At 45.3% G+C, this 27,531-nt stretch overlaps 1 protein-coding gene across 5 annotated transcripts in view; it reads right to left on the minus strand.

The window, feature by feature from the left end:
- Positions 1–14,346, minus strand: part of RNF111 (ring finger protein 111) — a 272,738-nt gene extending 258,392 nt beyond the window's left edge. For 4 of the 5 annotated variants that reach the window (XM_030188758.1, XM_030188754.1, XM_030188746.1 and 1 more), the window contains exon 1: positions 14,026–14,346. The gene's annotated coding sequence lies outside the window, so the exon portion shown is untranslated. The remainder of the gene's footprint in view (positions 1–14,025) is intronic. The other variant, XM_030188739.1, reaches the window with a different exon arrangement.
- Positions 14,347–27,531: the final 13,185 nt, after the last annotated feature.

Genomic DNA, 27,531 nt, shown 5'->3' on the forward strand with positions numbered 1-27,531 from the left:
TCATCACCTGCTGGCAGAGGGAAATAACCTACTCATCTCTAATCTGTGGGACGCTATGGAAACCAAATTCCAGCAGACTACACTAAAAAGGGTAGGTAAACTGCAACCTCACCTTTAAAGGGGAGATCATGCCTATACCAGTACCACTAACAATCTGCCATGGACCCACTATAGGAAAATGGGACAGGGAAAGGCCCTTACAAAAGAACCAAATGTCTCGGACTCTCTCAAGAGAGCCTCCCTTAAACCTCCTCCTGTAACCAAGCACATAAATACACGCAGGAGGAACCAAGGTCTGAGCTCAAGCAAGCTCTTCCTGGAAACCAAAAACAATAACTGGGACAACTGCTTGCAAGGCCCAGGGCCTTCAGATAACCAAAAGGCTTGAACAGGCAACAGATCCAATTTCAAGACCTGCCATAATGTAGAAATAACAGCCAAGAATCTCATAGAACTTAAGAACATAATAGCCATGCTGGGTCAGACCACTGGTCCATCTAACCCAGTATCCTGCTTCCAAAAGTTGCCAATTCAGGTCACACGTACCTGGAAGAACCCCAAGTAGTAGCAACATGGCCAGACCATATTAAGGCTCAGGCTCTATGTCCAGGAATTAAGCCCTATAAGGATATCAGATTTTATGGAAAGCTCCCACTCTCAACCTAGACAAGGACCCTCCACTATAAGCTACCAAACCAGAGCGCATCATTCACTTCCCAAGGGTCCACCGTGCAAGCCCAACCCATGCTGTGCCTCCTGAGCCACTGAATTTACTTTGACTGAAAAGAGTGTGGTTGCCCTGTATCACCTAAAAGAGTAAAACAGGGAATACACAACTTACAAATTTATTCCTTTAACCTTTAGAGGGAGGTCCTGGACACAAAAGATTCAGACACTGGGAGAAGACCTACAACCCCTGATGTTTAAGGCCACTTCTAGAGACATGAGGGCTCCCTTATGACCCAAAAAATAGAAGTATTAAATTAAATTTCAGGAAGGTGGGAGAAAAGGGTGTTCCACATTTGGAGAACACTGGCTACCACTAAACTCCATTGAGCAGACTCTATCCCAACAACCAAACACCCGTATTTACTATGCTTGTCCAACATGAACATGGGGCTTTATGATTTGCCCAAAGGAGGAGCATAAGTAAGCAGAGAGCTAATATTTAAATTGATCTGCAATTAAAGATTCCCTTAATATGCATTTCAATTTAGAAGGAACCTGCTATTCTTACATTTTCTCTGTATATATCTGTTGGTTCCTGAGATTCTTTTACAAATTTAGATTTTGAATTTTTCTGATGCAAATTCTTCCTATTTCTAATTATTTACCAAATAAAAGAAATCAGGGACCTACAGAAGGTTACCAGGAGGTAGATTTCTTAGGCATAATTTGCCGCACAGGAATCGCTAGCATGGCGAGGCCCTTAGTTTCTCAGACTATATTTAAATTTGTAGAGGATTCTCAGGATACCCCTCTACAAAAAAGATAAAGTAGTCCTTTAAAAGTCAGTTTAAGAAAATTCTTCATTGTGGAACTAAGATCTCGACACTCCCAGAGGGCTAGGCTGCTTAGAAGAAAGGCTTTTCTTTCTTTAAAGCCCCAGGTGCCGACTCTGCGGCCCAAATGTTTCCTTAATTTTTCTTAAAAATGTTTGCTTTCTTTCCAAAATGTTGATTATGTCTTCTGGGATTCATCATCAGAGTCGAATAATTTTTTCAAGTATCATGAGGGTTAACAATACCAGTAGCATACAGAGTGGGTCTAGATACGTGCTTTGTGATTTCTCCTACGTTTTCCACCATTTTATTTAGTTTGCCAGTATCTCCCCTTGATGTGGACTTCTTGGTAAGATGTAATAAGACTGGAAGGAAACGCTAAGACAACAATAGAATCAAAGTCTTCATTTTATTGGAATTGCTAGTTTCAATGTTTTCTTAAATTAAACAAAAACCTGAATCTGAGAAATATCTGGTGGAAACTCTAGGAGAGAATAACTGTTCACTGAGGCAATGAAATAACCTATGGGATGTCTGCTTTTCACATGGGAACCCCAAGGTGAATTATTTTGTAGTTTATTTAGTATTTTGTTAATTGTATTTTAACTTGATTTAAGCTGGTCCAGTGAGGCACACACAAATTAAAACAAGAAAAAGTCTCGACAGAGAAGATTTAGACAAGTGTTTACCCTCCAGTCTATGTTAATATAACATGGAGTCAGACTTTTATTGTAGTCATATGTTATAAAATGGGTTCCTTTTGGTTTGGAATGCTGGAAAGGATCAAACTGGTCAACAGAAGAGATTACTTTGAATGTAAATATTTTACCTTGTGTAGTAATAGGAAACATTGGATGATTTCTATTTAACTGAAGAAAATAAAAATCAGATGTATGCACATAGCTCTACTTACAGCCTAATAGGTATCCAATACCTTATATTAAATAGTGGGAAACAAATTATGGTGAATTTACTTGCTCCTAAGGGATATTAATCCTCAAACATTATGGGAAAATGTCTAAGGATGTGCAAAATTCCATCAACTTCCTTTTTCAAGAACTTTCTATTTGTTTCCTTCTATTTATGATCTTGGTTTTGTATGAATAATTATATAATCGTAGTAGCATGGTTAGTTTCTCTGGATTTTCTTATTGATTTTGAGGTACAACAAATGATGCAAGTAATCATTACAATTAGTGTGATACTGTAAAGCACTGTGGTTAATTGTACCAAATGTTATTTGTTAATTATGCTCACAGTCTTTATAAACACATTTTAAAATGTTTGTGTACATTATGGGAAAATTAGGTTCTTACCTTGGTAATTTTCTTTCCTTTACTCATAGCAGATGAAGCCATTACGTATGGGTTGTGTCCATCAACCAGCAGGGGGAGATAGAGAGCACTCAACTTTTCACAGTGCCTCATGGCCAGCCAGCTCCACTGCCTCTTCAGTATTTGAAGCTTCCAAAGAAGTATGGCAAACCGCAATGGGAATAACATGAACTTTCCTCACAGCGAACGATGGCCCCTTAACAAGGGCATGAACTCAAAAGGAGGGAAGGAACACATCCTCCTGGAGGGAATAAACTCGTCCTCCTTATTGTATAACTGGAGGGGATACACGCAACCTCCTGGAGGGAATAAACTCATCCTCCCAAAACAAACTGGAAGGAATGGACTCATCCTCCTATAAGTGAACATGAATCCTGAAGACTGTTTTCCAACTTTCTCCCAAGGAAAGAACTTCAGGAAACAAGAACAGAACCTGAAACAGATTCACAGCATACAGACAATCATACAGGGAGGGCTCATGGCTTCATCTGCTATGACTAAAGGAAAGAAAATTACCAAGGTAAGAACCTAATTTTCCCTTCCTTGTCATCAAGCAGATGAAGCCATTACGTATGGGATGTAACAAAGCAATCACTATATAGGGTGGGAACAGGTCACACCACACGCTAGCACTCGTGCTCCAAAACGCACATCCCTCCTAGCAGCCACATCCAGCCTGTAATGTCGGGCAAAAGAGAGTTTAGAAGCCCATGTTGCTGCACTGCATATCTCTTGACGAGAGAGTGCTCCAGTTTCAGCCCAAGAGGAAGAAATCGCTCTGGTAGAATGCGCCTTAAAGGCTACAGGCGGAGACCGGCCGGCAAGCAGATAAGCTGAAAAGATAGTTTCTTTGAGCCAGCGGGCAATAGTGGCTTTAGACGCTGGAGACCCTCTGCGAGAACCTGATAGCAAAACAAACAGATGATCATAGATCCTGAAAGAGATAGTAACTCGCAGATACTGCAGCAGAGTCCTGCGCACATCCAACAGGTGCAACTGTCCAAAAGATTCTGGAAACTCCTCCTTATCAAAGGAGGGCAAGAAAATAGGCTGGTTTAGGTGAAACGCTGAAACCACCTTAGGCATGAAGGAAGGCACGGTCCGAACCGTGACCCCAGACTCTGAGAATTGCAGAAATGGGTCTCTACAGGACAGCGCCTGGAGCTCTGACACCCGTCTCGCTGAAGTAATGGCCACCAGAAAAATGGCATTAGTGTCAAATCTTTCTCTGATGCTCGCCGAAGCGGCTCAAAAGGAGAAGCCTGCAGGGCCTTCAAAACTAGCCCCAGGTTCCAAGCTGGACAGGGTGCTCGCATGGAAAGCCGGATCCGAAGCTCCACACTAAGAAACCGTGCCACATCTGGATGAGCAGCTAAAGACACGCCTTCAACCTTACCACTAAGGGAGGCCAACGCTGCCATTTGCACCCGCAGGGAATTATAGGCCAAGCCTATTTGTACACCATCCTGCAAAAAGTCCAGAATCGGCAAGACAGGAGCCCGCATGGGTGTGATCGCTTTTGAAGCAAACCAAGACTCAAACTGGCGCCAAATCCTGGCATAAGCCACGGAAGTGGAACGCTTGCGGGCCTGCAGGAGTGGAAATGACTGCTTGAATAGCCTTTGTCCCTCAATTGCGCCCTCTCAATCGCCATGCCATAAGACCAAAGCAGCAGGCGTCCTCCATGGCTACCGGGCCCTGTGACAACAGGTTCGGTACCAGAGGTAAAGGAAGGGGAGCCTCCACTAGCATCTGTCGGAGGTCCGCATACCAAGGCCTCCTGGGTCAATCCGGAGCACTTCTCCTGGGTGCAGCCGAATCCACAGGAGCACGCACCCTATCAAGGGCCACGGAGGGAACACATATAGTAGGCCCGGAGGCAAGGGCTGAGTCAAGGCATCCAACCCTGCCGAGCGAGGATCTCTCCGTCTGCTGAAGAATCACGGGACTTTGGCATTTGAACTTGTCGCCATAAGATCCATCACGGGCTTGCCCCATTTGGCACATATCTGCAGGAATACTTCGTCTGCTAGTTCCCATTCTGCTGGATCGATCTGATGCCTGCTTAGATAATCGGCTTGCACGTTGCTCTGACCTGCAATGTGAGCTGCCGACAGAAACTAAAGATGCAGCTCGGCCCAGTGGCAAATCTGTTCGGCCTGCGCGGCCAGTGCTCTGCACTGAGTGCTGCCTTGTCGATTTATGTAGGCCACTGCTGTCGTGTTGTCCGACATCAATCTGACAGCCAATCCTTCCAGGGTCACTTGAAAGACCAGAAGCGCCTGAAACACCGCTTTCAACTCCAGGCGGTTCATGGACCACTCCGACTCCTCGGGTGTCCATATACCCTGGGCATGCTTCCCCTTGCAATGTGCGCCCCAGCCCTTCAGGCTGGCATCTGTCAGTACTAGACACTAATCGGGGAGCGCCAGCGGCATTCCTCGCCGCAGCAAGTTGTCTGAGAACCACCACTCCATGCTGAGTCGGGCCGCAGGGAGCCAAGAAAGTCTGCATTGATAATCCTGAGAAACTGGAGACCATCTTTGAAGTAGGGAATACTGTAGAGGTCTCAGGTGCACTCTCGTCCAGGGCACCACTTCCAATGTGGCTGTCATCGATCCCAACAGCTGGACAATGTCCCAAGCTCACGGGCAGGGCATCCTCAGGAGCAGACGGACATGATTCTGAAGCTTGCACCGCCTTAGCTCGGGTACGTATACATAGCCCGAGTCTGTGTCAAACCTGGCCCCCAAATATTCTAGAGATTGCGAGGGGGTCTGGTGACTTTTGGCCATATTGACGACCCAGCCTAGAGATTGAAGTACTGAGACCACTCTGGCTGTAGCTTGATAGCTCTCTGTTACAGAGTCTGCTCTGATAAGCCAGTCGTCTAGGTACGGGTGAACCCTGATACCTTCTCGCCTGAGCAAAGCAGCTACTACCACCATTACCTTTGAAAAGGTTCAGGGAGCTGTGGGGAGGCCGAAAGGCAAGGCCCGAAACTGGAAATGTTTTCCCAACACCGCAAACCTCAGAAACTTCTGGTGCGGGGGCCAAATTGGTATGTGCAAGTAAGTTTCTTTCAGGTCTAGAGACGCGAGAAACTCTCCTGGCTGTACCGCAGCAATGACGGAGCGCAGGGTTTCCATGTGGAAATGCCGTACTCTCAGGGACTTGTTTAATTCTTTTAAGTCCAGAATAGGGCGAAAAGACCCACCTTTTCGCAGCACCACAAAGTAGATGGAGTTGCGGCCGTAGCCGTGTTCGGCGGGAGGTACCGGGGACACGGCCCCTAACTGAATCAGACCTTGCAAAGTCTCCTCTACCGCCGCCCATTTGGCGGCAGAACAGCATCGGGACTCCACAAACACGTCTCTTACTGGGGCGTTGAATTCTATTCTGTAGCCATCTCTGATCAGGTCCAGAACCCACTGATCTGAGGGAATACTGGCCCACTCCTCGGCAAAGAGGGAAAGACGTCCTCCGATGACAGGAAGCGAGGAGGGGGCCGGCTCACCATCATTGAGAGGGTCACCCCTGAACTCCAGGCCCAGAGTTGGTGGCTGCGGAACGCTTGTCCGAGCATAAGGAGTTCCTCTGCTGAAAAACGGGCACGAGAAGTGAACCCAGCAGAATGCCCCGGGCGGTACCTTCTAGCTTCACGGAAGCGGGGTCTATAAGAGGAGTGGACCGCCTGGCCCTTGGAGGAAGGCCTCGGCCTATCTTCGGGCAAGCGCTGGGGTTTAGGATCTCCCAGGCCTTTAACAATTTTCTCCATCTGCTCACCAAATAGGAGAAGGCCTTGAAAGGGCAACTTCACCAACCTTTGCTTAGAGGCCATGTCCGCCGCCCAATGTCGTAGCCAAATAAGACGGCGAGCCGCCACTGCTACTGCCATTTGTTTAGCCGAAGCTCTGACAATATCATAAAGGGCATCAGCCAAAAAGGACAAGGCCGACTCCAACCGCGGAGCCACATCCGAGAAGGGCTCCGCTCCATCTCCGGGCTGTTCCACTGCCTGTTGCAACCACGCCAGGCAGGCTCTAGCAGCATAACAACTGCATGCAGACGCCCGAACAGTAAGACCTGCAATTTCAAAGGACCGTTTAAGTGCTGCTTCCAGCCTACGGTCTTGTATATCCTTCAGGGCAACTCCTCCTTCCACAGGGAGGGTAGCTCTCTTTGTCACCGCAGTAACTAGGGCATCTACTTTAGGCATTGCAAAGCAAGCCAAATGCTCCTCACGCAGAGGGTATAATTGCCCCATAGCCTTGGAAACTTTCAAAGGTCCCTCGGGGTCAGCCAGTGGCGTAGCCACAGGTGGGCCTGGGCCCACACACTTCAGACTCAGGCCCACGCAAAATTGTGACACTCTTGCTGTGGCTCGTGGGGATCCCAAAACCTTGCTAGCTGAATATTTTCTCTCCTTGGGCACCAGCGCTCTTCCAAATGTCAGCCAACGGCACTTGCCTGGAGACCGGCCCTTCTGCACATGCTCAGTTTTCACACATGCATAAGCGCTCAGCATGCACAACAAGCCGGTAGCAGCATCAGTTTGAGGCAAGTACTGCCGGCTGCCTCGAGGAGGAGGAAATCTTCAGGAAGCAGGGTTTTGGGATCCCCTCCTTCTCAAGTATTTAATATTTGGGGTCTGTGGGCAGGGAAGGGTGGAGAGAGCAACAAACCAGAGGGAGATTGAGGGGGATGTGAATTCCATGCCCACCCAAATTTGACCATCTGGCTACGCCCCTGGAGTCAGCCCACTGAGCGGAAATAAGCTCTTGGATGGAGTCATGCAAAGGAAAGGCTCGAGCAGACTTTTTGGTACTAGCCATCCTAGAATTCACAGAGGAGGCAGTGCCACTGTCAGGCTCTTCAACAAAGGACCTGTAGGGCATCTGAAATAAGCACTGGCAGCTCATCACGGTGGAAAATCCTCACCGCAGAGGGATCATCCAGATCCTGTGGTAATTCTGCACCTGACTCTGGTTCCTCAGACCACGAAGGCCTGCCAGAACTCTCCGAATCCTCACAGCCCGACCACCGGGGGGGGGGGGGTGAAGGAGGTGCACCACAATCTGAAGGGGAATTAGCCCTTCTACGCTTTTCTTTATGCCAATTATCAGGGAAAATAGCCTCAGCGGGCAGTCCCAGGCCAGAATCCACCGGGGGGGGGGGGGGGGGAGACAATAGAAGGGGCCTCAGACGACCCTTGAGGGAGAGCTCTTTTCAGCATGTATGCTTTATGCAACAACAACACAAATTCAGGGGAGAAAAACTCGCCCTGGGCACCCAGATCCCGTCCGGGGCTAGCTGCTCCCTGAATAGCCTCAATTCGAGGTTCCCCCCCCCCCCCGGTCTCAAGGCTCTCAGTCTCTACGGAGGCTGCGCCATGCGGAGAATTCAAAATGGCGTCCGCTGCCAGCTCTGAGCGGGAATAATCACCACTCGCCATGCTCGGGCCGGCTCTTACACCTGTACAGCACGATTTACAGAGCCCCGCTGCTGATCTGCGCTTGCCACACCAGGAACAGCGCTTTACATTCTCTGCAGCCATCGCCGAAAACGGCGGGAAAATTCAAAATGGTGGTTTCGCGCCAAAAACACCCCGATCGCGGGTCCACCCCGGAGGAGTTAGAAAACACTCTTACCTCACCGGACCGAGTTTCACAGCTCCGGCCCCATAGAAGAATCAAAGGAAAACCTCTGTTCCATTTTTTTTTTTTTAAAGCTGTGAGGAAAGCAGAGGTAATAAGAACTCCGGAGGCTCAGATGAGTGGGAAAGGCAGGGAAAGGCAAACCAATGTGCCTGCATCTACCGAGTAGGAAAGGACAGGGAAAAGCAAGCTAATATATGTCCACATCCACGGGGGCATGGGTAAGGCAGGGAAAGGGCTAACCTATGTGCCCTCAAAGTGAAGCTGCTATAGCCTTTAACACCCCAGCTAACAACTGGCAAGCCAGGAGCCACCCCCAGGCAGATTTCTGATGGAGCTCGAAGAAGCTGCAGCCACCTTGCTTGGGGAGATAGAGAATACTGAAGAGGCAGTGGAGCTGGCTGGCCATGAGGCACTGTGAAAAGTTGAGTGCTCTCTATCTCCCCCTGCTGGTTGATGGACACAACCCATACGTAATGACTTCATCTGCTTGATGACAAGGAAGTATAAGTTATTGGTTTCCACTCTATACCTCCAAGGAGGTTGCAAAAGGAGTGGGCCAAGACAGGGTTTTCATGGTGTCAGTTCTTTTCTTGATGAGGTCAGCAACTTCCTCCACCTTGTCCCCCCAAAAATCATCTCCTCAGCAGGGGATGTCAGTCAGCTTTTCCTGAACAGCTTCTTCCATGTCCAACATATGCAGCCAGGCAAGTCTGCACATACCAATTCCTAATGCGTAAAGCCTGGACACCACATTGAAAACATCATAAGTTGCCCAAGCCCAGAGCTTTCAGCACTCCTTTTGTTTGACTACTAGCTCGCAGAGTACTGTAGCCTTATCCCCAGGCAGAGTCTGCAAATTCCGAAAAACTGTGCACCCAGTCCCGCAAGTACGAGCTCTTGTAGAACTAGTATGCCAATGAGGGACAAGCAAAGAGACTTGGTAAACCTTCCTCCCAAAAGACTTCAAGGTCCTAGCATCTTCTCCAAGGTGTTAGAAGCATGGGTCCTAGAACTCAACTCTTGAGAGTGGATTCAGACCACCATAGACTGGTAGAGCAGCTGTGCCTTCTCAAATCTGGGAGTCTTCTAACCTCTATACATGGAATCTGCCTTCCTAGGAACTGGCTGCACAAAGAGGGGTCTCATTTCTTCATCTGCGCCTGTCACAGGATCGTTTATTTATTTACTATATCGTTTCAAATTGTATTCACAAAACAGAACAGTTTACATAGCAATATAAAAATCATAATAAAAACAAACATAAAAGAACGCCATCAAAATTATAGGAAAGCACAGCAAGCTAAAACCACCATTCTAAAAGATGACAACACCAACACATACTGGACAACCATTCATAACAAGTACACAGACTGTTATTTTACTGCATATTCATTCTACCTAGTTCTGCCTTTTATCACAGATTATTTTCGAACGTATTCTGAAACAGATATGTTTTCAAAAATTTATGAAACTGAATGTAGGACTCTTCTAATCTAAGGCTTTTAGGGAGACAGTTCCAGAGGGAAGGAGCTAAAAAAAAAGAAAGCTGAGTTTCTGGTAGATTCCCATCTAGCCTTCTGTGGTAAAGGGATAACTAGTCTATTGTCTGTAAGGATATCAAGCACAAGCATTGCAACAGTCTCAAGGGATCTTCATCATAATCAAGAATGTCCAAAAAAGCAGCCATGGGCTCATCCTTGACCTCCAAATGAAACAGAATGGCCCTAGCCATTTTCATCAAAAATCCAACAAAGTAGGGTTTCTCCGATAGATCTCTCCTTTCCTGAGGCAGGGAGTGGCTAAGACAGACCAAAGCAGGCCTTCTCCAAGGTCAAACAGCATAGAACTCTTCTGGATAGAACAGAGTGTCTGCCTTGGGTGACTAGAGACTGATGTCTAGGCTGAGGGCATGAGCACTGAGGGCCAGGTCCTGAACATCAAGAGAGCTTCCTCTTCCGAGCAGACACCAGTCCACTTCTAGGCACCGGTGCCGACGCATGGGCAACAGACGAGGTGTGGGCCTCCAGGATCGGATGGGGCAGAGCCATGGACAAAAATCAATGCCTCAGAGCCTTAGCATCGTGCTGTGCCAAAATCTGCTCCAACCATTCCTCAGAGGCCACCATCAGTAAAGGTGGGGCCCGTGTCAGTTTGGAGGCAGCCTGTGAAGATGCCAGTGTTGAATCAGAAAGCTGGACCCAGTGATCAGGAGACTGGCACATTGGCACTGACTCCATGGAGAGGGAGCTGCCCTAACAGCACCAATTCTTTACATTCACCCGACGCATGACATCGGGGTCCCTCAGTGCCGAAGACAATGTTGAATCCAGGCATGTTCTCGATGGCAGGTGTGATGCTGACTGGTCCAACAGGTACCTACTGGTGACCGATGTTGACACAGGGGGAGACCTCTTCAATGCCAGTGCACCCCCCCCAGTCTAGCTCCTCCACCCATGGGGCCTGATGCCTCCGATGTTGATGTCTCAGTCTTAGAAGCGTCAAAACATTCTCATGCAAGAACTCTGCTCGTTTGAGTTCCTTTTTGCATTTTTAGTTGCTACATCTCTTTTTAAAGACCATTAAGCAATGGATGAGAGCAAACTGTCTCAGTTTAAATATGTCCAAGACTCAAGTGAATCTGATGTCCAGTCTTCCAATGGATAATGCAATGAGATCTTTTATGATTGATGAGTTGAAATACTGTTTGATCTTTGGGTGTGATCTTGGACACAGCCTTGAGTATGAAATTCCAGTTTTCTAAAGTAATCACTACAGCTTTTTTTTTAAACTGAAGCTTATTAGACGATAGATGATTACATTATTAGCTCAAGAAAATTTCTGTATGGTTGTTCAAAGTGTAGCAATACTGCACTTTATTATAATGCCCCGCATATTAGTTTACCAAAAAACGTTGTATGTTCTTAGCAGGTTGTCCAGAACGCCGTTGTTCATGGTTTTGCTACAGTTAAATTGATTTGAACATATTACCCCTGCTTTGGTTTAAATCAGTACAAAATCTTACTGTTGGTTTTTAAAGTTATGATCAATAAGATTTCACCTGTCATCACATATAGCCTACATTTAGATCAACCTGCTAGAACACAGAGATCTACTTCTAGCAACCTTTTGGATATTCTCTCTTTCAAGTTAGTTTATCTGGACGAACATAAAACTATTTTCTATAATAACTGGGCTGAAGCTTTAGAATTCCTTACCCTCTGAATTGAGAGCTTTAAGAAGTTTGCCTGAATTTAAGAAAGTTTTAAAAACTGTATTCAGATGGCTTTTTCTTCTAGATAGGATTAGATATAAGGCTATAATTGCTGTCTATACCATTATTTTTACTTTTGTTTTAATAAGAGTTAGTATGAGTAATTTAAGTGTACAATTATGTTTATATTTTTTTGCTACCAACTCAGAATTGTAGATGATGCATGTTATAAATTTTATAAATAAATAAATAAAATGAAAAACCTCATAGTCAGGGCCTTAGCATGACAGACACCAACTATGGGGGTCAATCCCAGTGATGACTATTGCACCTAGAGGAATGCTTAAAACCACTGGGATTTTTCTGATATATCAAGGAGAAAATAGCCAATGCAAAATCAAATAGCTCAATTGTGAGAAAAATTCCAAGTTTGGTGCTCAGGCCTAAGTAGGCCATAGGAGCTGCAAAATAATAATAAATAATAATAATAATAATAATAATAAAGGAAACAAATGATTTAAAAAAAAACAACAAACTAAGGAGGAAAAGAAAATATAGAAAGTACATGAAAAATACGTACCACGAGGGAAGGCGTTTTAAGAAACAAAAAACAGACAAGAACTCACTAGACAAGACCTCTTTGCTCAACAGAAACATGAAGACTGCTGGCACATGCTGGCAAGATGCTGCCAAAGGCTTCTTAAAGCTATAGACTGCTGGGTAGTGCCCTCACCCAGCTCTGTCAGATGACATCACCCAAATGTGAGAAACAATGCTCTGCTTTTCCTCAAATAAATAAACTTTAGAAAGTAATGTATATGTGCATTATGCACATTGTTGGGAGAGTCATGAAAATCTCAAGGCTTGTACATCATTCAAATTACTGAATCAAAGAGACAATTTTATTACTATTTGCTTCTCTTCTGGTCTCTGTTCAGCATTCTCAAAATGACAAGATGCTGCCATTTTCCTCGCAGTACACAAACCAAGCCGGGGGGGGGGGGGGGGGGGCTGGCAATGGTAGTGTACCAAACAATACCTCTCCCCTTCTACTTCCATGCGGGGACACTACAGAAAAAGCAAGCTGCTCTGTCAGCATTCTAAGCAGCCTATGCAGAAGGAAGAGAGCCAGAGGAAGGAAAAATGGGAGGAGACAGGAAAATGACAGTTGGAGAGATGAAGGGACAGAAGAGACAGGAAGAGATGAAGGTACAAAACAGCAAAGAGTCAAGAAAGAGAAGGGAAGATAAAGGGATAAAGACAAGGGAAATTCTTCAGGAAATAGTATCAGTAAAAATTATGTGAACGCCATAGGCAACCTGAATAGAGGAAAGGAAGTGATTGCAGAGGCAGGCATGAAGCAAATATACAGACAAAAATGAAGGAAAGCAATTAAAATGGGAGAGGGGGAGAAGGAAAATAAGAAAACACCGGAAAATCACATGAACGTTATGATACTTTTGTAATTCTTCTCCATGATAGTTAAGATTAGCTTAATTTGTATTTTAGAAAATAAACCAGAACATTTTGTTGTTCACTAACTAGAAATCAACATTTCTGTTGTTTTACCCATCTCTAAAGAGGCTACTAATTTGTAACTTAAAACTTAACTAAGGCTTTTCTCCATTCTGAAAATTAAAGGGACAAAAGCATAATCAGATCCTAAATACATGCTCTACTACTTAAAGCGTCAATAAAGCAGTACCTAAAAATTGTAAAGTTACACAATTTTTTCTTGAAAATTATAGGTCCGAGGACCTCTTAAGTATAATAATACTGATGACTAATATAAGCCCCCATTCCCCATAAAAAAATTCATTATGATCACACTATAGAAAATAGGTATTACAAATAAAGCATCTTTTTTCATGCTATTTCCCATTTTTAACTATGGTTTGTATGGGCCTAGTAAAAAAAAACACATCCATACACGTTAAAAGACGAATATAAAGGCTGACTTTTTTTCTTAATGCACTACAATATATCTTTTGAGAAACTCAATCCCTGGATCTGGACTTCACTTCGCAGCAACGCTACAGGGTTCCTCACACACCCACCATTTCAATACTAACTCCGCTCCCTTTTAAAACAGCTCGAAGTAAAAAGAGCCCTCTATTTCACCATTTCCAGTTTATACCACCACCAGCAACAGAACCCCCTATTTATTTTTTAAAGTGAAACAGCGCTACACAATATAACAGGAAACAAATCGAGAGCCCGCTTTGCAAAAGATCCGCTTTCCTGTACTCAATACCGATCAATCCCTTCCCCCAAACACATCTCTCGAAAGCGGCTGGGTGGGCCAGTGGCAACATTACCTTGGGTTGAAGCAGCCGAGAAACGCTGAGGCAGGGTGGAAACAAGAAGACCGACCGAGCAGGTTCCTAGAACGTCAGCAGGCACCTCTATCAGGCCTGCCCGGGACTCCCGCTGTCCCCGCTCTACCTCCCCAAAACACCAAGACAGCACCAAGGCACAATTCGCCGTCTTCGAAACCAACGCTGGAAACCAGACCACTAAAGCCCAAACCCCATATATCCAACCTGAAGTCCGGTCTTTTATGCCCTTTCGCTTCTTGTTGCGCAGCCGAAGCTCTCAACAGCCCGTCCCCCAGCAAAACCGAGCTCTCCCTTCGCCCGCCCGAGAATCCCCGGGTCAGCACGACACTTTGCGACAGCCAGCCAGACTTGCGGGAAAATGCGTAACAAAGCCTCGGCATTAGGAGGGGGGGAAGGAAGCGCTGGTCACGTGGCCGTGCTATCCACCGCCATTTTTTATTCCAGCAGAGAAATCTCGGTTGTTGTAGAAAAGTGTAATAACGTACTTAAACTGCTTCTCAGACTGATACACAAAATATATTAAATGAAAGTATGTTAGAATGAATATTATTAATACTTTTTAAAAATCTGCTGGGTACATTGATAGTCGGAACCAGAGAAACACCCAAGGAGGTTTTATGACAGGAGACGGCATGAACCTATCTGGCTCATTCTGTGGGCTGAAGCCAGTGGGCGGAGCTTGGCGCCATATTGTGTGACCCAATAATTCGCAGATGCTACTGGAAAAAAATAGCAAACCTGAGGTTTATGACTGCCTATAGAGACAGGGGTTAATTATTATTTTAAAGCTCTCCATATGTAACCTGAAGGGCTTTTTTTTTACCTTTCTGGGGGGGGGAGGTCCTGGGGTGTGGTCAAGGGGTGCAGGCCTCTGGAGCAGCAGACTTGTTTTTAAAGCTGTGGGAAGCTCGATTTTTGTAGGGGACAGCTTTAAAAAAAGGCTCCGGCTCAGCCTCAGCCTCGGGCCCGAATTGTGGGGACCCTCCCCTAGAGGTGAAAAAAAACAAACTCCACTTAGTTTACATATGGGAAACTTTATTTATTGTCTTCTTTGTCTTGTGCTATTTCTATGTATTGTTGTTGCAGGAATGGATGCATGAATTTGTGGTACTTCAGGAGTCAGACAGCACACATCAAAATGAGAGAAAAATCTTCTTTATTTGCCAGCAAACAAAGTAGAACATCAGCATTAAGTCTCTTCTTCTCTTTCTCAGCTCTCTGTGTCTTTGTGGCTTCTGTCTCAGCTGCTTCTCTTCTTCTGCTGTCTTCTCCTTCTTCTGTCTGTTCCTTCTGTCCTTCTTTCTGACGTAAGCTGCTTCTGCTCCCACTTAAATACAGTTCTATCTAGCCTAGCCTAGCCCCCTTACTCTCCAATTGGTTAAGGAATAGATTGATTACCTTGCCTCAACCAATCATTACTTTAAAAATATCAGTTACATAGGTTCCAGACATCCTAAACTGACCTATGACCTGGGGGCCCCTCAAGCTAGACATTTGGGCTCCAGAACTCCTACATGTTATTATGATTAATTTCTCATATTCCTAGTACTAACTGCTAACTAAACTCTGGCATTCATTAAAGGGGTCAAGGGCCAATCTTACTTAATGGCATAGCTTGTTATTACTTCCAGGACCATTCCTACATTTTACCTATAATTAATCAAGGAGAAGAGAGCTGACTAGTCCTGACCTCTTTCCACCTATCAGCTCCATACATCAAACCAGCCAGAACTATGGCTAAGTCAAACCATATGTTGATCTCTTCAACTACAGTTTTGCTTAGAAAGTCAGACAAAGAGTAATACAGAATTTAGAAAGACATTCTACACATTAACTACCAGAATAAAACATATTCTAAAATAAGCAGAATCAGTATTCCTTATAAGCCATATCTACATATTAAGAACTTCTAAAATCTAACTCATTTATATCTAGAATTATTTAGAATCTAACTAAACAGCATTTCAGCCTAATCCTTTTAAATTGCCTGCAATATACCTTGTTCATAATAGGATACATATGTGTTTGCATTAGCAATCCATCAATCACAAGGGACAGAGTTTCATTTCTCACTGACCTTTCTAACCTTTAGCTCGGCAAGCTAGACTTTCAAAATAATCTGAACCATCTGGCATTCCTTCACTTTACTTGCAGAGTAAAAAATTGAACTTTTTAAACACCAGACTTTTAATATCATTTCTTTGTCCACTGCCTCATTGTAAATAAATTTAACAAAAAATAAAACTTTAAAAAAAAAACAGTCATAAATCCAGTGCTTTTTTTGTATCGCCTGTACTGGCACCTTTTTTTCCTAGGCTTACCTACCCTCCCTTAGCTCCCCAACCCTGCTTTCCATTCCTGCCACCTGCGATGCCCCTTTTAAGCCCCCGTCGAGTTCCAGCGCCCCAGCCCCACCTGCCCGCCCTTAGCTTCCAGACAGCCCCCCCCCCCCCCCCAGCAATAGGTGTTTTTAATTATAAAGGCTGCTCTATCCCCTCCCAATTCGCATAAACCAGCCATTCTCAACTGGGAGGGGTAACAGAAAAGAGTAGTTACTTACCTGTAACAGGTGTTCTCCGAAGACAGCAGGCTATGTATTCTCACATATGGGTGACGTCACGTCGGCGCGGAGGACTATCTAGCAAAGTCTTCTTAAAATTTGAAAGTGTCAGTTGTCGTGCGGGCGGATGCACCTTTTCCCGCCCGCCGCGAGGACACATTCCTCAGTTATATCCAAAATAATAGAGGAATACAACTCCTAAGGGGAGGTGGGAGGGTTGTGAGAATACATAGCTTGCTGTCTTCGGAGAACACCTGTTACAGGTAAGTAACTACTCTTTCTCCAAAGACAAGCAGGCTAATATTCTCACATATGGGTATCCCTAGCCCCCAGGCTCACTCAACATAACAAGAGTGGTCAATTGGGCCTCGCAACTGAAATTGACCTGAAATAAAACACAACTAACTGAGAGTGCAGCCTGGAACAGAATAAAAATGGGCCTAGGGGGGTAGAGTTGGATTCTAAACCCCAAACAGACTCTGCAGCACCGACTGCCCAAACCGACTGTCGCGTCGGCTATGCTTCTGAAGGCAGTAATGAGATGTAAATGTGTGGATTGAAGACCACGTCGCAGCCTTGCAAATCTCTTCAATGGTGGCTGACTTTAGATGAGCCAGTGACGCAGCCATGGCTCTAACATTATGAGCCGTGACATGACCGTCCAAAGTCAGCCCAGCTTGGGCGTAAGAGAAGGAAATGCAATCTGCTAACCAATTAGAAATGGTGCGCTTTCCGACAGCAACTCCCCTCTTATTGGGATTAAAAGAAATAACTGGGCGGACTGTCTGAAGGGGCGTGTCCGCTCCACGTAACAGGCCAGTGCTCTTTTACAGTCCAAAGTGTGCAACTTGCTTTCGCCCAGACTCATGTGAGGAGGGGGAAAAAATGTTGGCAAGACGATTGACTGGTTCAGATGGAACTCCGACACTACCTTCGGTAAAAACCTTGGGTGCGTGCGGAGAACTACCTTGTCATGATGAAAAACAAGGAAAGGTGCATGAACTACCAGGGCCTGAAGCTCACTGACCCTACGAGCTGAAGTAACCGCTACCAAGAAAATGACCTTCAAGGTCAAGTACTTCAGATGGCAGGAATCTAGTGGCTCGAAAGGAGTTGTCATCAGCTGGGTGAGAACAACGTTGAGATCCCATGGCACTGGAGGAGGTTTGATAGGGGGTTTTGTCAAAAACAAACCTCTCATGAAACGAACCACCAAAGGCTGTCCAGAGATAGGCAGAAAGTCTACACGTGAATGATAAGCACTGATTGCGCTAAGATGAACCTTGACCGAGTTGGTTTTAAGACCAGACTCAGATAAGTGTAGAAGGTACTCAAGCAAGGTCTGTGCAGGACAAGAAAAAGGATCTAGGGCCCTGCTGTCACACCAGATGGCAAACCTCTTCCATTTAAAAGAATAACACCTATGTGTGGAATCTTTCCTGGAAGCAAACAGGACTCGGGAGACCAAAAGAGGCAACCTCTAAGCCCGCAACATCCAGACCGTGAGAGCCAGAGACCGGAGGTTGGGATGCAGAAGTGCCCCCTCGTTCTGAGTAATGAGGGTCGGAAAACAGTCCAGTCTCCATGGTTCTTCCAAAGATAGTTCCAGAAGAAGAGGGAACCAGATCTGACGGGGCCAAAAAGGCGATATCAGAATCATGGTTCCTTGGTCTTGCTTGAGTTTCAGCAAAGTTTTCCCCACCAAGGGAATGGGAGGATATGCATACAGGAGTCCTTTCCCCAAATAAAGGAGGAAGGCATCCGATGCTAGCCTGCCGTGGGCCTGAAGTCTGGAACAGAATTGAGGGACCTTGTGAGTGTCCTGGGAAGCAAAAAGATCTATCGAGGGAGTGCCCCATACTCAAAAAATCTTTTTGGCAATAGTCATGTTCAAGGACCACTCGTGAGGCTGCATAATCCTGCTCAACCTGTCGGCCAGACTGTTGTTTACACCGGCTAGATAAGTGGCTTGGAGAAACATCCCATGTTGGCGGGCCCATAGCTACATCTGCACAGCCTCCTGACACAGAGGGCGAGATCCGGTACCCCCTTGCTTGTTGGTGTAATACATTGCAACCTGATTGTCTGTCTGAATTAGAACAATTTTGTTGGATAGCCGATCTCTGAAAGCCTTTAGAGCGTTCCAGATTGCTCGCAATTCCAGGAGCTTGATCTGGAGATGCTTCTCCTGAAGAGACCAAGCTCCTTGAGTGTGAAGCCCATCTACATGCGCTCCCCACCCCAGGAGGGATGCATCCGTCGTCAGCACTTTTTGTGGCTGAGGAATTTGGAATGGGCGTCCCAAGACCAGATTGGAGCGAATGGTCCACCACTTGAGGGAGCTGCAAAAATTGATGGACAGCTGGATGACATCCTCTAGATTCCCTGTAGCCTGAAACCACTGGGAAGCTAGGGTCCATTGAGCAGATCTCATGTGTAAACGTGCCATAGGCGTCACATGAACTGTGGAGGCCATGTGCCCCAGAAGTCTAAACATCTGCCGAGCTGTGATCTGCTGAGACGCTTGCACCCTGGAAGCCAGAGACAGAAGGTTGTCCGCTCTGGGTCCTGGAAGATAAGCAGAAGCTGTCTTTGTACACAACAGAGCTCCTATGAATTCCAATTTCTGGGCTGGAACGAGATGGGACTTGGGATAATTGGTGACAAACCCCAGCATCTCTAGCACCTGAATAGTCATCCGCATGGACTGCAAGGTTTCCTGCGGGGAAATGTTCTTCACCAGCCAATCGTCCAGATAAGGAAACACATGCACTCCCAATCTGCGTAGTGACGCTGCAACAACTGCCAGGCACTTTGTAAATACCCTGGGAGTAGACGCCAAGCCAAAAGGCAAAACACAGAATTGAAAATGCTGTGATCCCAGCCGAAATCGAAGATACTTCCTGTGAGCCGGAAGTATCGATATGTGGGTGTAAGCATCCTTCAAGTCCAGAGAGCATAGCCAATCGTTTTCCTGAATCATGGGTAGAAGGGTGCCCACGGAAAGCATCCTGAACTTTTCTCGGACCAGATATTTGTTCAGGCCTCTTAGGTCTAGGATGGGACGCATCCCCCCTGTTTTCTTTTCCACAAGGAAGTACCTGGAATAGAATCCCAGCCCTTCTTGCCCTGGTGGAACGGGTTCGACCGCATTGGCACTGAGAAGGGCGGAGAGTTCCTCTGCAAGTACCTGCTTGTGGTAGGAGCTGAAGGACTGAGCTCCTGGCGGGCAATTTGGAGGTTCGGAGTCCAGATTGAGGGTGTACCCGGACCGGACTATTTGAAGAACCCACCGATCGGAAGTTAAGAGAGGCCACCTTTGGTGAAAAAATCTTAACCTCCCCCCGACCGGCAGGTCGTCCGGCACAGACACTTTGATGTCGGCTATGCTCTGCTGGAGCCAGTCAAAAACCCGTCCCTGGTTTTTGCTGGGGAGCTGCAGGGGCTTGCTTCGGTGCACGCTACTGACGAGAGCAAGCGGGCTGGGGTCGAGCCTGAACCGGCTGTCGGGAATAAGAAATGTACTTAAGGCCCCTAGAGGCTTAAGGAGCACTTCTCCTTCCCTTAAAAACTTCCTAGAGGTGGAAGTGGATGCAGAAGGCGCCCGGCGGGAGAGAGAATCCATACCATTATCACGCTGGTAGAGATGATCAATCATCTCTTCAACCTTCTCTCCAAAAAGGTGATCCCCCGGCATGGGATATCTGCTATTTTCTGCTGAGTCCATTCCTCCAGGTTAGAGGCACGCAGCCATGAGAGTCTGCGCATCGCTATACCTTGGGCAGAAAATCGAGATACCACATCACAAGTGTCAAAAACGCCCCTGGACAGGAACTTGCAACACGCCTTCTGCTGCCTGACCACTTGGCGAAAGGGTTCGGCTTTCTCCGGTGGGAGAGCGTCTACCAAACTCTCAAGTTGCCTCACAGAGTTCCGTAAATGAATGCTCGTAAAGAGCTGGTATGATTGGATTTTGGCCGCAAGCAGACCAGCCTGATACGCCTCCTCCCAAAAGAGTCCAGAGTTCTATACTCTCACCCCGGGGGCGCCGAGGAGAAGTTTCTAGAACTCTTAGCTCTTCTGAGAGCGGAATCCACCACCGCTGAATCATGGGGCAACTGAGCCCGCATGAGACTGGGTTCCCCGTGAATCCGGTACTGAGACTCGACTTTCTTAGGAACAGTTGGACACGAAAAAGGCTTCTCCCAGTTCCTCAACATCACCTCCTTGAGTGTCTCATGGAAAGGAACTGTGGCAGAAGATGTAGGTGGAGATGGATAGTCGAGAACCTCACGCATCTTGGCTCTGGGCTCATCCACAAGTTCCACAGGGAAGGGGATGGCCTCAGACATCTCCTGAACAAAAGAGGAGAAAGACAAACTCTCAGGAGGAGAAAGTTGTCTTTGTGAGGGAGTAGAGTCAAACGGGATGCCTTGAGAATCCTCTCCAGAGAACTCCCCATGCACTCCATCATCATCTGATGAGGTATTGTCAGATGGGGCTAAAAGCTCAGACAGAGCTGCCCGAATCTGAGCCCGTCTCGACGAAGAGTCTTGACGGCCTCGATGATGACATCGAGAAGTCGACGGTCCCTGAGATTCCGGTGAAGCTTCCTGCAGCGATGTCTCCGGAGAGCCGACCCAGGATGTCAACGACACCGGCACCGAAGGCGGCACCGGTGAAATATGTTGGATTATTTGTAGTAAATAATTAGCAGATTTTAGTACACACAGCTTCAGCTTTAGAAATGTTAATTTCTTTCTTCATCTCTCTCTCATTCACCCCTGAATAATTCACTGCTGAGTCACTTTAAAGTTGAAGTAACAAAACATCTGTTTACTCACAGTTTGTAGTTAGATTATAATCAGACAGGCTTATATTTACATATTACTATACATTTGTCTTATCAGCTCCTTCCATGTGCTTAGATGGTAATGGATGCTCACACCACCATAGATCCTCTCAGGTTAGGAGAGATCATGAGCTCCATGTGCTCCATGTGCTGCATGTGCTGCATCTATCCCCCACAGGAAGTTGCATAGCTGTGTGACCTCTCTAAGTAATTCACATCAGAGGTCACAGAGTAATCACAGAGAAATAATAGGTGACAGGCAATGCATGTAAAATACAATTACATTCCAACAAACCCCTTCTCATGCATAACTGTCATGCAATTATTTATTCATACAAAGTCCAAGCTTTATACGCAGATTCACAAAATGTTCTCTGGGTAACGGTTTGGTCATGATGTCAGCTGTCATCTCACTGGTGTGACAATAGTGTAGACTGATGACCCCTTCTTTCGCCAACTCTCGCACGTTGTGGTATTTCGTTGCGATGTGCTTGGTGCGTGACTGAACCTTGTCATTCTGTGACAGTCGGATGCAGCTCTGATTATCTTCCATTATCTGGATTGGTCTCTGTTCAGCTATTCCGAAATCCAGCAAAAGTTTTTCAATCCACATCAGTTCTCTGCACGCTTCCGATACGGCCACATATTCAGCTTCTGTAGAAGACAGACTCACAATACTTTGTTTATGACTGGCCCATGAAATTTGTACATTTCCATACATAAACACATATCCACTTGTGGATTTATAATCAGAATGATCCCCTGCCCAATCTGAATCACAGTAACATATTAGTTTTGGATTACTATTGGCTGAAATCTTTAATTTACAATCAATGGTACCCTTTAAATACCTTACCATCCTTTTAACTGCAGTCCAATCTGATTTGGTAGGTGAGCTGACCCTTCTGCTCAAAATTCCTACTGCATTTGCTATATCAGCCCTGTATGTGGTAGCTAGATATAAAAGCTTACCTATGGCTGATCTATATTGGATGTTATCTGGTAAAGGTTCTCTTACTGTTTCATCCTTCAGAAAATCAGTGATCATGGGAGTGCTTACAACTTGGGCATCTTGCATACCTAAACTTTCAATAAGCTCATTTATTTTCTGCTTCTGGCTTAGAAGATAAGAACCATCATTTTGTTTCTCAATTTCTATACCAAGATAGTATGACACATTTCCAAGTTCTTTTATCTCAACATTGAGGTTTAAACACTTTACAATGTCCTTGTACTCTTGCTCACTTTCGCTTGCAATGAGCAGATCATCAACAAAAGCTAAAATGTATGCATATTGTCCATTTGTGCACCTAGTGTACAAGCATTTATCTGCTTCACCTTGCTTAAATCCTAAATTTGTCAATATTTCATGCAATTTTTCATTCCAACATTCTGCACTTTGCTTTAATCCACAAAGACCTTTGTTTAATTTACACACTAGCTGTCTTTGTTTTGTATTTATGAAACCTGTTGGCTGTTCCATGTACAAGTCTTCAGTTATTTCTCCATGAAGAAACGCTGTTTTCACATCAATGTGTTTGACTTGCATGCCTTTTGAGACTGCAATGCTCAGAAGTGTTCTGATTGTCGTGTGTTTCACTACAGGTGCAAACACTTCATCAAAATCTTCTCCATATTTTTGAAGATATCCCTTTGCCACTAATCTGGCTTTATACCTTTCCACTTTTCCTTGTGCATTCCTTTTTAACTTGAATACCCATTTGCATCCTATAGCTTTCTTGCCAGGAGGTAATTTTGTAAGAATCCAAGTATTATTTTTATCCAATGCATCAATTTCTTCTTGTGCAGCTTTACGCCATTCAGCAGCTTCTTCTGCTGGCATTTTCTCAATCTCATCCCATGTTAAGGGCTCTTGAGCTTCTGCTGACTTTGTTAGGTAAGACAGTCTTGGGGGTGGAACACCTTTGTTTTCCCTGGATGAGCGTCTGACAACAGGTTGGTCTGACCTTTCCGCATCCTCTAAATCTGAGAGTTCTTCTCCAATTGATTCCCCTTCTCCAACTGTACTGTCTTCTTCAATGATCCTTTCTGTGTCTGCTTCCTCTGCCTGTTCCTCGTTAGATACAGGTGAGTTGCTTTCAGACATCTGCCTTGGTATGGCATTTATATACACTGGCATGTCTATTATGGTTCTAGTTTCATATTCTGGATGATAAGGCTCATCTGGGATAATCCAGCCTTTATCAACCCTTTTGTTTTCATCAAAATATGTAACATGTCTTATGCCAACAATGCCAGTTTTCAGATTCAAAATTCTATATCCTTTGTGTCCTGGAGTATAGCCAACTAAAATGCCCCTTTCTGTTGTGGAATCCAGCTTATGCCTTCTTTGCTTTGGTACATGAGCATATGCTGTACTTCCAAATGTTCTTATGTGTGACAGGTTTGGCTTCCTACCATGCCATGTCTCATGTGGTGTGCGCTCAGCGCCTTTAGTTGGCATTCTGTTTTGTAGGTACACTGCTGTGAGAATGGCTTCCCCCCATAATCTTTTAGGGAGATTGCTATCTGACAGCATACATCTGGTCATTTCCACAATTGACCTAAATTTTCTCTCTGCAACAGAATTTTGCTCTGGTGTATAAGCTACTGTTGTGATATGCTGAATGCCTTCTTGTTCTAGAAATGTGCGCATGCTTTGTGAAGTGAACTCACCACCATTGTCGGTCTGAAGAACCTTTGGTTTTCTTTCAAATTTATTGCTCACCATGGCTACGTATTTCTTCAGCATGTCTGTGACTTGACTTTTTTCTTTCAGCAAATAGGCCACACAATATCTAGAGAAATCATCCAAGAATATTAGCACAAATCTGTTATTTCCCAATGATGGGATATTAAACGGTCCACATAAGTCACTGTGTATTAAGTCCAGCACTTTATTACTCCTATTTCCTGTGTATGCAGGAAATGAGGGTCTCACACCCTTTTGAGTAACACAGTCTATGCATTTCTCCATTTTACCAGCATCTGCACTTATCTGAATGCCGGTGGCCAGTTGCTTACTGTAAAGATCCTGGATCACCTTAGAATCACGATGTCCCAGGCGGCGGTGCCAGATTTCCAGACTACATTTTCCATCATTCTTCCTTACTTGCGCCATATGTGAGGCTTCACCTGAAATGTTCAGCTTATAAACATCATTATGCATAAAAGCTTCAGCATACACTTCATCATTTTTAGAGATTGTGCACTTACTGTTTTCAAAATGAATCGCAAATCCCTTCTTATCTAATGTAGATACAACTAAGCATATTGCAAACTGCTTGGGGAATATACAAGACATCACTTACAGGAATTTCTTTAACTTCATTAGACACTTTGCATTTTAAGAATCCAATACCTTTTGCTTGGATCTTAGCAGTCCCTGCGTTTGCAGTTTTAAGAATACCTTCCTCTGGACACATTTCCTGAAAGAAATCCTTACAATTGGTTAAATGGCATGTACTCCCTGAATCCAAAATCCAAGTACTTTCATTTGAATTATTATTTACCATAGTCAAAGATTTTTCTGCCATTAGAAAGCCCTTGTGTTTATCTTTGTCCTTCATACATTTCCTGGTTTGAAAATTCTTTAGTTCCATTGGCTTAGGTGAGCTAGAGGGAGTGTTTTGTGTTTCCTTACACCATTTAGATACATGTCCCTCCTTTCCACATGAGTAGCAAATCAGCTTGCCCTTGGGTGGAGTTTTCCCATAGCTCCGCCTTCCTCTGTTCTTTGCCAAGAAATTTGTTTCATTTCTCTCTGACTTGCTTTGAGAACACATCTCCTCAGAATCATTTATTATGCATTCCTGCCTTAGTTTTGATGTTGTCTGTTCAAAAGATTGCCCTTCAATGGCCTCATTTACAGACCTAAAAACATCAAACTTCTTTGATAGTGAGGTAAAAAGAAATGCTCTTTTCAATGCATCACACATGGGAATTCCAGAAAGTTCTAGCTTTTGAAATGAAGACATAAGATGCATAATGTGATCATTACATTTACTTTTATCCCTTAATTTGGTTTCATTCAACTCTGCCAACCAAATTGGTTGCTGCTTTGCATATGTAGTTGCATACATAGTTCTCAGTTTATATAAAATGTCCTTTGGTGTATCTTTTCCCTCCACTAATATGGCTTGTTTCTCTGAGAGAGCTTCCAAAAGCATGCACTTCACATAATAGTTTGCATTGTCCCATTCAGCCATATTTTCAGCTGTTCTGTCTTGGTCTAAGCATATATTTAATCTTTTTGCTCGAAGGAGACATATGAATCTTAGTTCCCACTGCCGATAATTAAACTCATTTAATTTAGGCACCTTGAGAGAATAGAAAAATGGTGAATTTCTTCCCTCAGCCATTTTCTTAGCCTTCTGTCTGCTGTGTGGGGGGAGAGAGAGACAGACTGAATCTTTCCTTTAAAACTTAAGAGAAAAATGTGGCCTTTTTTTCTGCCTGGTAATATTTCTCTTCTTTTTCAATTCCTGGCCCCTGGGCCCATAACCCTTTTGTTGGATTATTTGTAGTAAATAATTAGCAGATTTTAGTACACACAGCTTCAGCTTTAGAAATGTTAATTTCTTTCTTCATCTCTCTCTCATTCACCCCTGAATAATTCACTGCTGAGTCACTTTAAAGTTGAAGTAACAAAACATCTGTTTACTCACAGTTTGTAGTTAGATTATAATCAGACAGGCTTATATTTACATATTACTATACATTTGTCTTATCAGCTCCTTCCATGTGCTTAGATGGTAATGGATGCTCACACCACCATAGATCCTCTCAGGTTAGGAGAGATCATGAGCTCCATGTGCTCCATGTGCTGCATGTGCTGCATCTATCCCCCACAGGAAGTTGCATAGCTGTGTGACCTCTCTAAGTAATTCACATCAGAGGTCACAGAGTAATCACAGAGAAATAATAGGTGACAGGCAATGCATGTAAAATACAATTACATTCCAACAAAATAGACCTCACCACAGGCTGGAGGCCTGATGCACGAGCCTCCGGCACCGGCGACATCGATACCCCCAACACTGGCGGCACCGGCATCTCTGAACCCATTGACACCGGCACCGTCGGCACCGACATCCCCGGCGCCGATTGCCAATGATGCATCATTTCCATAAAAAAAGGAAAAAAGGCCTGCATATGCTCATCGAGAGTTGCTGCCGGAAGGAGCTGGGGGGCCGTTTGGGACAGTGGAGGCAAATCCTGCTGAGGTTGAGGAGTGGGGACTTGGCTGCCAAGGGACCCACGCGTTGGCACCTCAGAAACAGAGGGGGAGCGATCCTCTCGGCACTGACGCTTCTCGGGTATCGAATGTCTCAATGACCCGGAGCTCTCGGTGCCGTGACGTGAAGGAGAACGACGAGGGTGCCTCTTGGCCTTCGCCCGACGCCAGTCGTCGAGACTCCTCGGCACCGGAGAAGAGGACGTGGAATCCACACGCCTCTTCTGGGCTGGGTCCGATGCAGGACGGTCCCGGGGGGTCTGCAAAGCAGGAGGCGCCGAGGCGGGTGGAGACCCACTCGATGCATTACTGCTCCCAGCGTTCATCGGTCGTTTGGCAGCCTGTCCCTGGTCTCCCGGTGACACTTCCTTCTACGTTGACCTCAATGATGCCGTCTTCGACGACGCAGACGTCGAGGCACTGGACCCAAAAATCTTCTCTCTTTGGGCGTCTCGAGAGAGCAGTGTCCGCTTTCTCATTGCGAGACACAATTTGCAGCCCTCCGAGCGATGATCCGGCCCAAAGCACTGTAAACACCATGAATGTGGATCAGTGCTAGAGATGGTCTGATGACAGCGGGCACAAGGCTTAAAGCCGCTGGGAGTCTTCGATGACATAACGGGAAAAACAGCCCCTGCCAAATCAAAAGACGCGATTGTGTCAGCTTGAACAAGGGACACAAGGAAAAAATAAAAAAAATCAACCGAACGAGCGATTTAAATAAAATCGCGAACTAAAAGGAAAGGAAACTTGAAAACGAAAAAGAACTAAACTGATAATAAAGGAATAAAGGATACTGATTTTAATCTTCACCTCCGGGCTCAGCAACACGACGAG

This window comes from Microcaecilia unicolor, chromosome 1 (assembly GCF_901765095.1).
Source record: "Microcaecilia unicolor chromosome 1, aMicUni1.1, whole genome shotgun sequence".
Classification (NCBI taxonomy): domain Eukaryota; kingdom Metazoa; phylum Chordata; class Amphibia; order Gymnophiona; family Siphonopidae; genus Microcaecilia; species Microcaecilia unicolor.